This window comes from Diorhabda carinulata, chromosome 2, assembly GCF_026250575.1.
Source record: "Diorhabda carinulata isolate Delta chromosome 2, icDioCari1.1, whole genome shotgun sequence".
Taxonomy (NCBI): domain Eukaryota; kingdom Metazoa; phylum Arthropoda; class Insecta; order Coleoptera; family Chrysomelidae; genus Diorhabda; species Diorhabda carinulata.
The window spans coordinates 20,399,107-20,413,005 of NC_079461.1; the positions used below are offsets into that span (position 1 = coordinate 20,399,107).

General features: G+C 31.8%; 1 protein-coding gene across 1 annotated transcript in view; it reads right to left on the bottom strand.

The window, feature by feature from the left end:
* The window catches only part of LOC130903779 (cysteine-rich motor neuron 1 protein), a 161,020-nt gene that overhangs the window by 90,471 nt on the left and 56,650 nt on the right, over nucleotides 1-13,899 (bottom strand). The window lies entirely within an intron of this gene.

Genomic DNA, 13,899 nt, shown 5'->3' on the forward strand with positions numbered 1-13,899 from the left:
AAAATTGATATACCAGGGCGAGTTTCGAAGATAACAAAACTAGTTTACGCATTATTATTAATTCCGGCTGAAAAATTAGTTTTTTTTTATATATCCGAAAGTATTTCGACGATTTTGAGTAAAATTAAGCGCCGAGAAGATTTTTTTTAAAATCTACTTATACAATGTTAAAGGGAATAAGATTTTTAACAATTTTGATGATTTTTCTGAGAAAAATTGATATACCAGGGCGAGTTTCGAAGATAACAAAACTAGTTTACGCATTATTATTAATTCCGGCTGAAAAATTAGTTTTTTTTATATATCCGAAAGTATTTCGACGATTTTGAGTAAAATTAAGCGCCGAGAAGATTTTTTTTTTAAATCTACTTATACAATGTTAAAGGGAATAAGATTTTTAACAATTTTGATGATTTTTCTGAGAAAAATTGATATACCAGGGCGAGTTTCGAAGATAACAAAACTAGTTTACGCATTATTATTAATTCCGCCAGAAAAATTAGTTTTTTTTATATATCCGAAAGTATTTCGACGATTTTGAGTAAAATTAAGCGCCGAGAAGATTTTTTTTTAAAATCTACTTATACAATGTTAAAGGGAATAAGATTTTTAACAATTTTGATGATTTTTCTGAGAAAAATTGATATACCAGGGCGAGTTTCGAAGATAACAAAACTAGTTTACGCATTATTATTAATTCCGGCTGAAAAATTAGTTTTTTTTATATATCCGAAAGTATTTCGACGATTTTGAGTAAAATTAAGCGCCGAGAAGATTTTTTTTAAAATCTACTTATACAATGTTAAAGGGAATAAGATTTTTAACAATTTTGATGATTTTTCTGAGAAAAATTGATATACCAGGGCGAGTTTCGAAGATAACAAAACTAGTTTACGCATTATTATTAATTCCGGCTGAAAAATTAGTTTTTTTTATATATCCGAAAGTATTTCGACGATTTTGAGTAAAATTAAGCGCCGAGAAGATTTTTTTTTAAAATCTACTTATACAATGTTAAAGGGAATAAGATTTTTAACAATTTTGATGATTTTTCTGAGAAAAATTGATATACCAGGGCGAGTTGCGAAGATAACAAAACTAGTTTACGCATTATTATTAATTCCGGCTGAAAAATTAGTTTTTTTTTATATATCCGAAAGTATTTCGACGATTTTGAGTAAAATTAAGCGCCGAGAAGATTTTTTTTAAAATCTACTTATACAATGTTAAAGGGAATAAGATTTTTAACAATTTTGATGATTTTTCTGAGAAAAATTGATATACCAGGGCAAGTTTCGAAGATAACAAAACTAGTTTACGCATTATTATTATTTCCGGCTGAAAAATTAGTTTTTTTTATATATCCGAAAGTATTTCGACGATTTTGAGTAAAATTAAGCGCCGAGAAGATTTTTTTTAAAATCTACTTATACAATGTTAAAGGGAATAAGATTTTTAACAATTTTGATGATTTTTCAGAGAAAAATTGATATACCAGGGCGAGTTTCGAAGATAACAAAACTAGTTTACGCATTATTATTAATTCCGGCTGAAAAATTAGTTTTTTTTATATATCCGAAAGTATTTCGACGATTTTGAGTAAAATTAAGCGCCGAGAAGATTTTTTTTTAAAATCTACTTATACAATGTTAAAGGGAATAAGATTTTTAACAATTTTGATGATTTTTCTGAGAAAAATTGATATACCAGGGCAAGTTTCGAAGATAACAAAACTAGTTTACGCATTATTATTATTTCCGGCTGAAAAATTAGTTTTTTTTATATATCCGAAAGTATTTCGACGATTTTGAGTAAAATTAAGCGCCGAGAAGATTTTTTTTAAAATCTACTTATACAATGTTAAAAGGAATAAGATTTTTAACAATTTTGATGATTTTTCTGAGAAAAATTGATATACCAGGGCGAGTTTCGAAGATAACAAAACTAGTTTACGCATTATTATTAATTCCGGCTGAAAAATTAGTTTTTTTTATATATCCGAAAGTATTTCGACGATTTTGAGTAAAATTAAGCGCCGAGAAGATTTTTTTTTAAAATCTACTTATACAATGTTAAAGGGAATAAGATTTTTAACAATTTTGATGATTTTTCTGAGAAAAATTGATATACCAGGGCGAGTTTCGAAGATAACAAAACTAGTTTACGCATTATTATTAATTCCGGCTGAAAAATTAGTTTTTTTTTATATATCCGAAAGTATTTCGACGATTTTGAGTAAAATTAAGCGCCGAGAAGATTTTTTTTAAAATCTACTTATACAATGTTAAAGGGAATAAGATTTTTAACAATTTTGATGATTTTTCTGAGAAAAATTGATATACCAGGGCAAGTTTCGAAGATAACAAAACTAGTTTACGCATTATTATTATTTCCGGCTGAAAAATTAGTTTTTTTTATATATCCGAAAGTATTTCGACGATTTTGAGTAAAATTAAGCGCCGAGAAGATTTTTTTTAAAATCTACTTATACAATGTTAAAGGGAATAAGATTTTTAACAATTTTGATGATTTTTTTGAGAAAAACTTATATACCAGGGCATTATTATTGATTCAGGTAAAAAAATTAATTTTTTTTATATATACGAACGTATTTGAACGATTTTTAGTAAAATTAAGCACTGAGAAGACTTTTTTTTAAATCTACTTATAGAATGAAATTTATTAGAAAATTTAGAAAAATGATGGGGGATCGACATATATTCGATTAAAAGGGTGTATTCTGGTCTAGAAGCAGGAATTTTTTAAACTTACGTCAAAAAAATGAAAAACATTTCTACTTTTAATGATATACATTAACTTTTTGAGAATATAAAAAAATTGTAAAGAAAAAATCAAAATTTCAATAAAAAACGGTGCACCCTGGTAGAAAATATCAATCACAAAACGGCGTCGACATGAAATATCAAATTTTTTGTACTTTGAAATTGAAATTTTTTAAAATCCAAGGCAGACGCGATAAAGATATATATAAAAAATATTCCCACCAAATTTCGTTGGAATCGGTCTGGTAGAACTTAAGATATCATATCAACCATTTCAAAAAAAGTTAATTCGAGAAAAACGCCTTTAAAGTTTGAGAAACACTCACAAAATCCACTGTATCTTCGTAAAAAATACAAATTTTTAAAAAATTCGTTCGAGGACATATTCTTAAGGATCTAAGCTTTGAGAATATTAAAAAAGAATCGATTTTTCCGAATTTCTAGACCAGAATACCCCCATAAGTATATAGCTTCTGGATAGGTTCCATGTTCTTAATATTATTATTAAAAAATTAATTATTTGAAACGTTTACTCTTATTTTTTTAAACAAATTTACTCAAGTAGCATATCTCATAAAAACAGAATAAACGTTTAATTAAGGTATGTATTGCAATAAAATGCGTTTCCACGTAAAGTAGTTAACGTATTTGCAAGTTTTAATTTACGAAGATTTTTACGGAATTTAATCAAACATAATCTCAATGCCGCTTTGTTTAATTAACATCAATTCTTACTAATGTGAATCATGACTCGTAGTTAGAATTTGTTGTACAATTTGTTATTTCGACGATTTTATAAGATTTTTGATAATACTTCATTCGCTTCTTTATGATATACACAGTGGACCAAAGAAAATGCCATCCATTTATTGGATTCTAGGGAAATTTCGATTTTTTTCTATATTTTCATCTCTTATTAGTCATTTTCTTAAAAATACTTTGAAATTTTCAATTAATAGATATAAATAATTTAGAAAAATAAAAAAAAGTCTTTTATAGAATCTATTAAAGAAAGTTTGAAAAACCTAAAAAACTTTCATCGAAGACGCGGCTACGGAAGAAAAACAAAAAATAAGCGATGACATCGCTTAGAAATCCACCTGCTTGGTGTTCAAGTCCAACAAGAGTTCAAAGAAATGCTAGGAGTTGCTGGACGGTCAGAATATGACTTGAGGCAGCTAGTCTGAAGTCAAAAAGACCCCAGGACGATTACGATTTGCCAGAGAACACGTTAATTGGATTGATAACCAATGGGGCTACGTTCTTTTCTCAGACGAAAGCAGATTTTTCTCGCGATAGAAGGGGATAAGTCTACATAAGACCAGGAGGAAGATTTCAGAGTTGTATAAGACAAAATGTGGTTTTATGAGAAGGTTCTTGGAAAAGATATGGGTGGGCGTTTCATTGGAAGCAAAAACCGAGTTGGTTTCTATTGAAACTGGCGTTGGAGCGGGATTAACTACATCCTAATGTAGGACAATCCCCGTTTACATCTAGCAGGTTCCGTTCGGCAGTAATTACAGTAGAGAGATGCTAGAATCAGGTGGAAGCTGTAGATTTTTTGCTCACGAGTGTATTCAAACTTTATTTATGCTCACAAAAACTGAAAAATCGTTCGAATAATAAAGAGGTGCAAAAGAGAACGTTTACTACTTCTTATATGATGTTTTTGTCTTCAATTTTTAAGATTTTCTTACCTGATACTACGGGAATGAAATTCAACTTACCTGAAACAACGAATAAATTATATTAGTGCTTAAAATAGTACAAAGTTATTTAAAATAAAACTGTTACTTTTTAGTTTGTGAGTGGAAAAGTTTGCAAAACTGTTACGTTCGGTCTCTGAAGATGATCACTTGACTATCGAAAGGCGAGTCAAACAGTGTAATTGTGAGTGTTCAAGATCAACTGAGTATAAAACTCCAAATGTATATTATAAAAATTCAAATATGATCGAGACAAACGCATTTATTTATTTTCTAAAATATTTACAAGAATTTACAGTTTTTCTAGTTGAATATTTTGCCGCCTCTCTGTAAGCTTTTCAATGCTGGGGTCAAAACATTTGTTTTCAACTCGTACGTGGGCATAAACTCCTCAATTTGTTGTTGATGTTGCATTTTCGACCTGTGAGGGCTTTTTTCAGCGGTCCAAACATTTTGTAATCGCGGGGTGGTAAGTCCGGACTGTAGGGGGATGTTCTAATATCTCCCACTGCAGTTCTGATATTGTATCTAGTGTGAAACGCGTTATCCTGGGAGAAGAATCTATGAATTGACTCTAACAGGTCAAATGGAACCCAAGAATAAAGAAAAGGATCCACCCAGAAGCTAACCAGAAGCTTTACCAACAAATCCTAAATCGCGGATTCATAGAAGAGATTTTTCAATTTTTTCGTTTCTGTTTTCTCAAAAACTTCCTTTTAATGCTTTTCTCTGATGTATAGACTTTGGAATTTGATTCTATTAGGTCTAATGGTACTCAGAGAGCTAAATTCCCCCAAAAATCTCCAATTACTGATTCATAATTGTGGATTTTCACTTTTTTTGTTTCGGACTACTCAAACTTCGTTGCTATGCTTTTCTCTGATGTATAGACTTTGGAATTTGACTCTATTAGGTCTAATGGTACCCAGAGAGCTAAATTCCCCAAAAAATCTCAAATTACTGATTTATAATTGAGGATTTTCACTTTTTTTATTTCGGATTACTCAAAAACTTCGTTTCTATACTTTTCTGTGATGTACAGTCTTTGGAAATTTACTCCATCAGATTAAATGGTACCCAAGGGAGCTAAATTCCCCAAAAATCTAAAATTACAGATTCATAATTGATAATTTTCACTTTTTTTGTTTCGGAGTACTCAAAACTTCGTTGCTATGATTTTCTCTGATGTATAGACTTTGGAAATTGACTCTATCAGATTAAATGATACACAAGGGAGCTAAATTCCCCAAAAATCTTAAATTACAGATTCATAATTGATAATTTTCAATTTTTTTGTTTCGGAGTACTCAAAGACTTCGTTTCTATGCGTTTCTGTGATGTACAGACTTTGGAAATTCACTCTATCATATCAAATGGAACCCAAGGGAGCTAAATTTTATGGCTTTTCGTGAACAACTTTAAAAACTTTTCTTTTATATTGAATTTACAAGCATCGGGTGCTTGTATAACCAACATGAAATGTATTGATCGAGTTCAATACTTCTCCAAGCGTCAGTAACGAAGCAGACCGATAATTCTTGATATAGGGAATTAATTTCTTGAGCAATTATTAATTCTGTTTGTAATATGATCAGAATAATAAAAAATTTTAATGTGAAAGGCGTCATTAATTTGAAAAAAATAATATAAAGTAACGCTCCTAAACTTTTGATAACTTCACCAACAAATTCTCCTCACTCCATAATTTATCTCTTTTCACGGGAATTCGACATCTTCTCCGTGTATTTGTTTCACTCCAGATACTTCTTAACAAGAAAAGGACCCTTGAAATAGGTCTCGATACTTCGCCTCACGCGAGCTGCATCCCTAATTTCAAGACAACTCAGGAATTGATTCGGACACAGATTTATTTGTTGAGTCAGTCCCGTCTGTTTTGCTTAAATGGAAACTGAAAACAGACCGGGAAATTGATGAATTTATAACAATAAATAAGAAGAAATTATATTAATTTATTAGGTTTCAATACCGTGTTCATTATCAGCGAATTCAATCTAGACAATTCCAAAATTAACCACACTCCCTAAAATCTACCCGCTCTAAGTTCAGAATAAGTTAAGGGCTCAATACTTTACAATGCGAAGAGATGCACAATCACTTGCCAATTGGAATCATATTTTCCCGCATTCCGCAATAATATTCACTATAATTTTGTTACTCATTGTGATCTTCTTCTGTATATTGAAATTTTATTTCATTTGTATCTTTATTTAGTTTGTTTTATAGTTTTTACAAGATTTTGTCTACAAATTTAACAATTTTTGATGCACAGATGAGATGCATGCGGGGAAATCAAGATACTGTGGTGATGTGTCAACATCAGTCTGTTGACTAAATCGAGAATTTCGAAAAGTTAGTTGTCTTGTTCTATAATCAAGTATATGAACTGAACCAAACCTGACGAGATTGTCTAGGTCGGATCTAAAGACATGACATTGGATTGGTAAATCACCAGAATCGATAAATTAAATCATGTGTCATTAATAGAAGCAAAAACTTCCAAGGGAATATGAGTAAGATTGCATCAAGCAGTATTCTATCTGGAAATTGACATGACGGTTGAATTTGTATTCTTCATATCAATAAAGGACCTGAACTTGAAGATGAAGATCTGTTCCTTTGCGAATGACTTTTGAGGATTGTTTCCTTGATTCTCTATTGATTTTTATGGGAGAATGTTCAGTAACTATAACAACAGACAGATATTCGATTCAGCGTCATTGAAGAATTAAACTTGTGGATTGTAAATTTTTCGTTTCAGTTGTATGTGTATACAATTGATTTTACAAAGCTGGGTGTTTCGTTTGTCATAATTAGTCAATATATGATAATAAATAAGGGCGTGGGAACTAAAAAAGCTTACGGACTGTTTGTTTTAATTTAATTATTTGCATTTTACTCAATGGAACTATGTTTATAATTTTGACAACTGCCAACATCCTCAGTCAACGCATAGTTTACTTGCTGAGCTAAAAATTACGATTTTTGTGTTCACGCCCTTAAAACTCTATTAGACTCGCTTCAAAAGGTGTTTTGAAGTTTGCAGTTCCCAAAAATCAAGTCTAGTAAGCATCCCTGTACATCTGTACGTATCTCCGTGTATAAATTCAACTTTTCTCGGTTTTTATTTTTATAAGTAAGTTATCGAAAAATTTTGACCAATTTTATTTGCTCGACTCTCCCTTGCCATTAAATCACGAAACGTGGATTTTGACTTTGAGGTGATTTTTTTGTAAATAAATAATTCAATTCGCTTGATATTTGTATGCGTATTTATCGTATATTTGTTAATTAGATTTTTTGGCTATACTGAAAACCGGTTTTGTAGACACTACTAATGTAACTCTCGTTGAATCAATAATCGCATATGACGCGAGCGAAAAGGCGCAAATATTGTATGTAAAACGCGTGTTCACTGACTGCTATTCAAGTTCAAGGTCAACTGTTACATCTCTCGTGTGTATAGGAGTTCCTATTCTCGTCGCACTCTAACATTGATTACCTATGTCTTCCTTTTATTTTTCATATGTACCCTTCGACGGTTATTATAAGAACTCAAAGGTCACGTGCAATTTGAACAGTGCTTGACGCTCGAGAGGAGAAACTGTTGGGAAATAGCTTTCGAGCCGAGATGTTTTTTTTAATTCCTTATATTTTTATTTAGTTAGTTATCATCGTTTCCCGGCGAGATATCATCAAGACGAATCATGAAATACGTCGTTAAATAAATAAGGTGAAAATTGGATTGTTTAATTTATAGCGACATTTTCATTTCATTTTCTCGAAAATATCTGTATAAATATGATTTGACCATCGTTAGCTTGGTACTGATATACGCCAATCGATTAGAGGTATTGAAAGATTAATATATTTGAATAAAAACCTTTTTGTGTTTTGTTTGGCAGAAAAAAACGAGGCTAGTTGGTTAAGTTAGGTTAGATTAGGTTAAAATAGGTTAGGTTAGAATAAGATTAAGTTAAATTAGCTTAGGTTATGTTAGGTTAGTTGGTGTGTTTCCATTGACTTGGAATCACTAAAAATTCGTGGAATATCTGCAGTTCAGAATTTTCATCAGCTCTAGTTTCAGGTATGATACAGAATTAATTTTGATGCTCTCCTCTGATGTGTAGACTTTGTGAATTGACTCTAACAGGTCAAATGGTACCCAGAGAGTTAAATTCCCCAAAAAATCTCATTTTTTTTGGTTCCCAGTACTCAAAAATTTGTTTCAATGCTTTTCTCTGATGTGTAGACCTTGGAAATTGACTCTATCAGATCTAATGGTACCCAAGGGAGCTAAACTCCCCAAAAATCTCAAATTTTAGATTCATAATATTTAAATTACAGATTCATGATCGAGGTTTTTTCCTTTTTTGTTTCGGAGTACTCAAAAACTTTATTACAATGCTTTTCTGATATGTAAACTTCGGAAAATGAAGTATCTGAGACAAACCATAGTTAGTATGACAAAAAAACCTGATAGCGAAGTACTGATGCTTTAACTAGCATCTTGAAAGTGCAATTTTGAAAATTGTGAACAATTTTCACTTTCACTGAGATTGTTGCGAGAAACTGATGGTGAGATGGACTGTTGCACTAAAACTTTGTGTCATAACTAGACATGTCACTACAGTTCCATTAGAGCAACGTAGAACGATCAATTCCGAGGTACACCAGCATTTTTTTTGCTAGAAGTTTTCGAAAAAATTAGGCAAACCAACTGCAGAAGACGAATCATTCTCCACCACGACAATGCGTGCTCTCATACATCAGTTCAAACAAAAACGTTTTTGAACAGTCAAAACATCGAATTGATGAGTCATCCGCCGTGCAATCCTTGTTTGGAACCCAATGATTTCTTCAAATTTTCGCAGATTCAAAATAAATTGTGTTTTTCTACACCCGAAGAAGCGGTTGATGTCTTCAAATCGGATGTTTTGTAGGTACCTTAATCGAAATGGAAAAAACGCGTGTATTGATCTTAATTTTGAATATTTTGATAAACAATAAAACCATTTCCAATTATAAATATTTGCTAGTTACACAATTAGCAGTGACCCCAATACCTATCAATTTAACCGAATTGGCTTTGTTTCAACTAACTGCAATCAAACCTCGTTTTCAACAAGGTTTTTAAAAATATATTTGGCCTGCAGACGTGCAGTATGACTCATTGTTATGACATTATTTATTTACAATGTTTATCTCATCTCATCATCACCATTATTATTATTACTAACTTTTTTGTAATCAACCTCCAAAGTGATCCCGTAAAACTGTTAGTCACGATTTTATATAAATAAATATAAAGGTGAGAAATTTAATTAGTTGTGTCAAACGGAAGCTTTTTCCATACTTTTTATATCACACGATATAGTGAGATTAAATCTGCTAGAAAGTCATGTACAGATGGATCAGTTCTGTTTCATGGCTCGAAATGAACTGACACAGACAAAGCTATTGATACCATACACAATCCGATCCTGTTAGGAGGGAGGAAGAGCCCATGAAACGTAACAAACAATTTGAATATATTTGTTGTTAAGATAAAGTTCATGGTCTTCAGCTGACAAATGAATGGACAAGTCCCAACTCGAGCCTCACGTTCCTGATTGATACAGTGGAGAAATCATAACAGAGTAGTACCTAAATCAGCAAAGTTAGAGGTGGTACTGTGGTGCAGATAGATGAGGCTTCATATAGCAGACGCAAGATTTTTAAAGTCCAAAATGTTGGGGATTATCGAGGATGGTTCAGAAGATTTCATATCAGAAGTTTGTGCCGAGAATCGCCGAGATAGGGAGACCGGAGGAACGTACAAAAATATACACAGATGGGTGGCGTGCTTCCATGAGACGTTGTAACATGATCCAAAGTTCGTATATCAGGAGTTTAGGTTGGGTTAGGCTCGTTCCACGGAAGTTTTACCGGATGCTACAACAGCGAGCAATTGGAACCGGATAAGAAAATTAAGATACAAGATTGAATCGGTTTGTGTAAAGTTCCAGATGTTTTGTAACTGATAGACTAAACTTGAAAGGGAGACTTATAATGATTAAATGTTATATTTGGTCGTACGGAGCTGAAATTTGGAAACTGGAAGCTGATACAATCAACCGTATAAAAGCATTTGTAATGTGGTTATACAGACGAATACCACGAGTGGTTACGCAAGGAAATAAGCAGTCTAAAACAGGGAAAATACAGTTCGTCAACTTTTGACAACAGTTAAATTCATATCTCGGTCATATTCTAAGAGGAAATTGTTCAAAAGCAATTCCTGTATTAAGAATATCCAGGAATGGATAGGTAGACATAAAATCGGACAATTGTTTAGAGAGCTGGAAGGGATCAGCTTCCCATTGGAATTGCTAACGTCAGGGAGACACAATAAGAAGAAGAGATATGATATTGAACAAGTATGGAAACTCGGGTGGAAATAGAAGCTGATTAGAAACATTTATACAAACGATTTAAAATAATCAGACAACGATTAAGACACGCGTCCATGTTTCGTATAAACATATCTTAACGTTTTCTTCTCTCCGGGTCATAATCGTAAATATGCGATAAAAAGTAATTACTTGGGTACAATAATAAATGTTTATTTCTGTGTAAATATTTTGTAACAAATCAAACAAGTTTTATGATAATATAAATTTTAAACTACCTTGGCAACTGACAAATCAAACAAAACAATCGTGTCAGAACTTTGTTTCTTCTATTAAATAACTTAACTGGGTTAACTATGTGCTATTGATGCAGTTCTGGTGTCTGTTTAAAAAAAAAAATTCAAAACGAGTTATGGAATATGAAGCTTCGGTTTCGTATTAGATTAATTCTGCAATTAGCTTACAACCCCAATTTTGTAATCAATTATTTTGTATATATTTCTTTTATTAAATAAACGGATTGTCTAAAAAAAATTACAAAAGTCTCTAATTCTACGAACTGCTTTAACTATTTTAACCGGTAACTTTCCTCAAAAGAGGCGTCTTGAGGTAAAGAAACGGAAAAAAGTCGTTGGAGATCAGATCTGGTGGATACGGAGAGTTGTTAACCAATTCATGACTTCTAGCTATGGAAATCACCGACGTGTAGTAAGGTGCGTTGTCCTGATGGAAAAGCTCTTACTTTTCCTAATAAGGCGGATGCTTTTTTACTATTTTTCATTTATCTTATCAAGTGGTAATGCGTAATATTCCCCTGCTATCATTTTACCTTTTTTGTAGTCGATGAACACCATGATTATTCCAAAGAACTTTGTAGTTGTGGATTGAAGTTTTATATTCTTAAACTACACCTGGAAAAAGTTCGTTCGAATGTGCTTTTGGTCCAAAACGAATAAACTTTTCTTTTATCTCCCTAACCCGAATCCTGTTTCGACGATATTGCTGGTTGTAGCAGTTTTTGGTCATCCCGAACGCTCATCGTCAGTCAACCTAATATGATGCTCATCATCATTATCAAACAACCAGTCGCATCCTCTGCTGTACATATGCTTTCCTTAATCTCCTATCATTTTGTACGATCCCTAGCACTTGTCATCCAACTGGAAACCATCTTCTAAATATCATTAAACCAGCATGTTGGTGGACGTCTCCTCTCGGTTTCCAGTCAATAATTTTTTTTGGTTCATTCCTTTGTCTGTTCTTCTGACCACATGGCCCGTCCAGTTCCATTTGAAGATTAGAAGAGAACGTTTCCTTGTTTGAATACATTTGATACGATCATTTTTGGACTTTACAATTCGATAGATGACTTCTGCGTCAATTTTGTGTTAAATGCTTTTTATTTTGAGAATATACGGTTGTGAAATTATCTATTAATGGCTCAATTCCGCAGCAGAACTATTTTGGAAGAAACCTTCCGGAAATTTTCTAATAAAGATAAAGATGCGTCAAGAAGGAATTGAAAGGTTTAGAACTGGTATGTTTTTGAACGAAATTATCGACAAATATGTACATTATGGTAATAGCTCGTTGAAAACTTGTTTTAAATAACTTTTTTGGCCGGTATCCAATGCCAACATCAATTGTTTTTATTTCAAACAATATATATGACCGTTTTTCGTTCTATAATCGAAATTTTTACTGTTATAAAATTGATTGCTTCGCGTAGGTTTTTAAGTTGGAATTTTATGATTTTCCGTAGGTTTGGAATTTTTTTTTGGGAGTGACCTTTTTAGATACTGTTGTACGAGTATGGCAATTCGGCATTATTTATTTTAGTGATTTAAGAATGTTTCTTTGTCGTTACTCATTGTAAGCAACATCATTTTTATATGTTTGTTTATTATATTAGACTAATTTATGGTCTATCCTTTCTCAGTTAATTTTACTTGGCAGGCAGTGTTAATTTATTATATCGCCACTACATGTTTAACAATTTATTTAAACATTTATATATAAATATACAGAGAGATAAAGAAAATTCAAAGAATATCTCCAAGTAAATTTAACTTTGATGAAACTTAGCTACAGCTACAGCCCCAGACACAATGATAATGTCGAAATTATAGACTCTACCTGGGAAACGAGCTCTCATGGAAGCAAAAACCGTTTTTCGACAGGCTGACAAGTCAAAAACAAAACACGAACTTCCCATTTGAATATAAATTTCGAACAGTTTCAACACTGTTGTTTCCTCAAGTGACTGTGTGTTAACCCACGAACAGAAATTGCAAGTACTAGCTAATTTGTTCATTATTCTTTAACTGTGAATTGTTTTTTGGTGTTTATGATGGTAGTTTAGTCCCCAATTAGCCCGGTGAGAAGTAAAAACGTTTTATGATTTGTACTTTTTGGACAAAGACATCTATTCGTGAAGTTGGTTCTCCCAAAATCCGTAGTCTATTTATTTTGATGTCGAATTCAAGAAAAATCATTTAATTAAGTTGATACATTTAAGAGGCAAAAGGCAAATCCTCTAGCTTTGCCACTGTAATTCAAATATTTCTCATTACTAATAATTTAGCTAATTAATTTCATTTGGAATTTGTTAGACTACAATATGTTTTATGTACTTATGTAATAAGTACATAATCATGGCGTGTTTTTGAAATCGATTAATAAAAAGGGAAAATATGAATTGGCTTTTTGATATTTTCTTTTTTACGTGACGTCAAAGCAAGCAGACTAAACATTACGAATAAACAAAACTGCAATTTTCGTCGCATTTAGCGATTAAGTGAATATTGCACTTAAAAACAATGTCAGTCCCAAAATAATTGGTTATTTATGTGTTTACAGAATAAATTAGTCATTTTACTGAATAAACATTTTTCCTGGTCATACTTTTCACACTAATAAACTGTAAAGTTGATTTAAAACAAATTTTAGTACTGGAATATCCTTTATAATAATGTAAAAAGTTATTAACAATATAAAAAA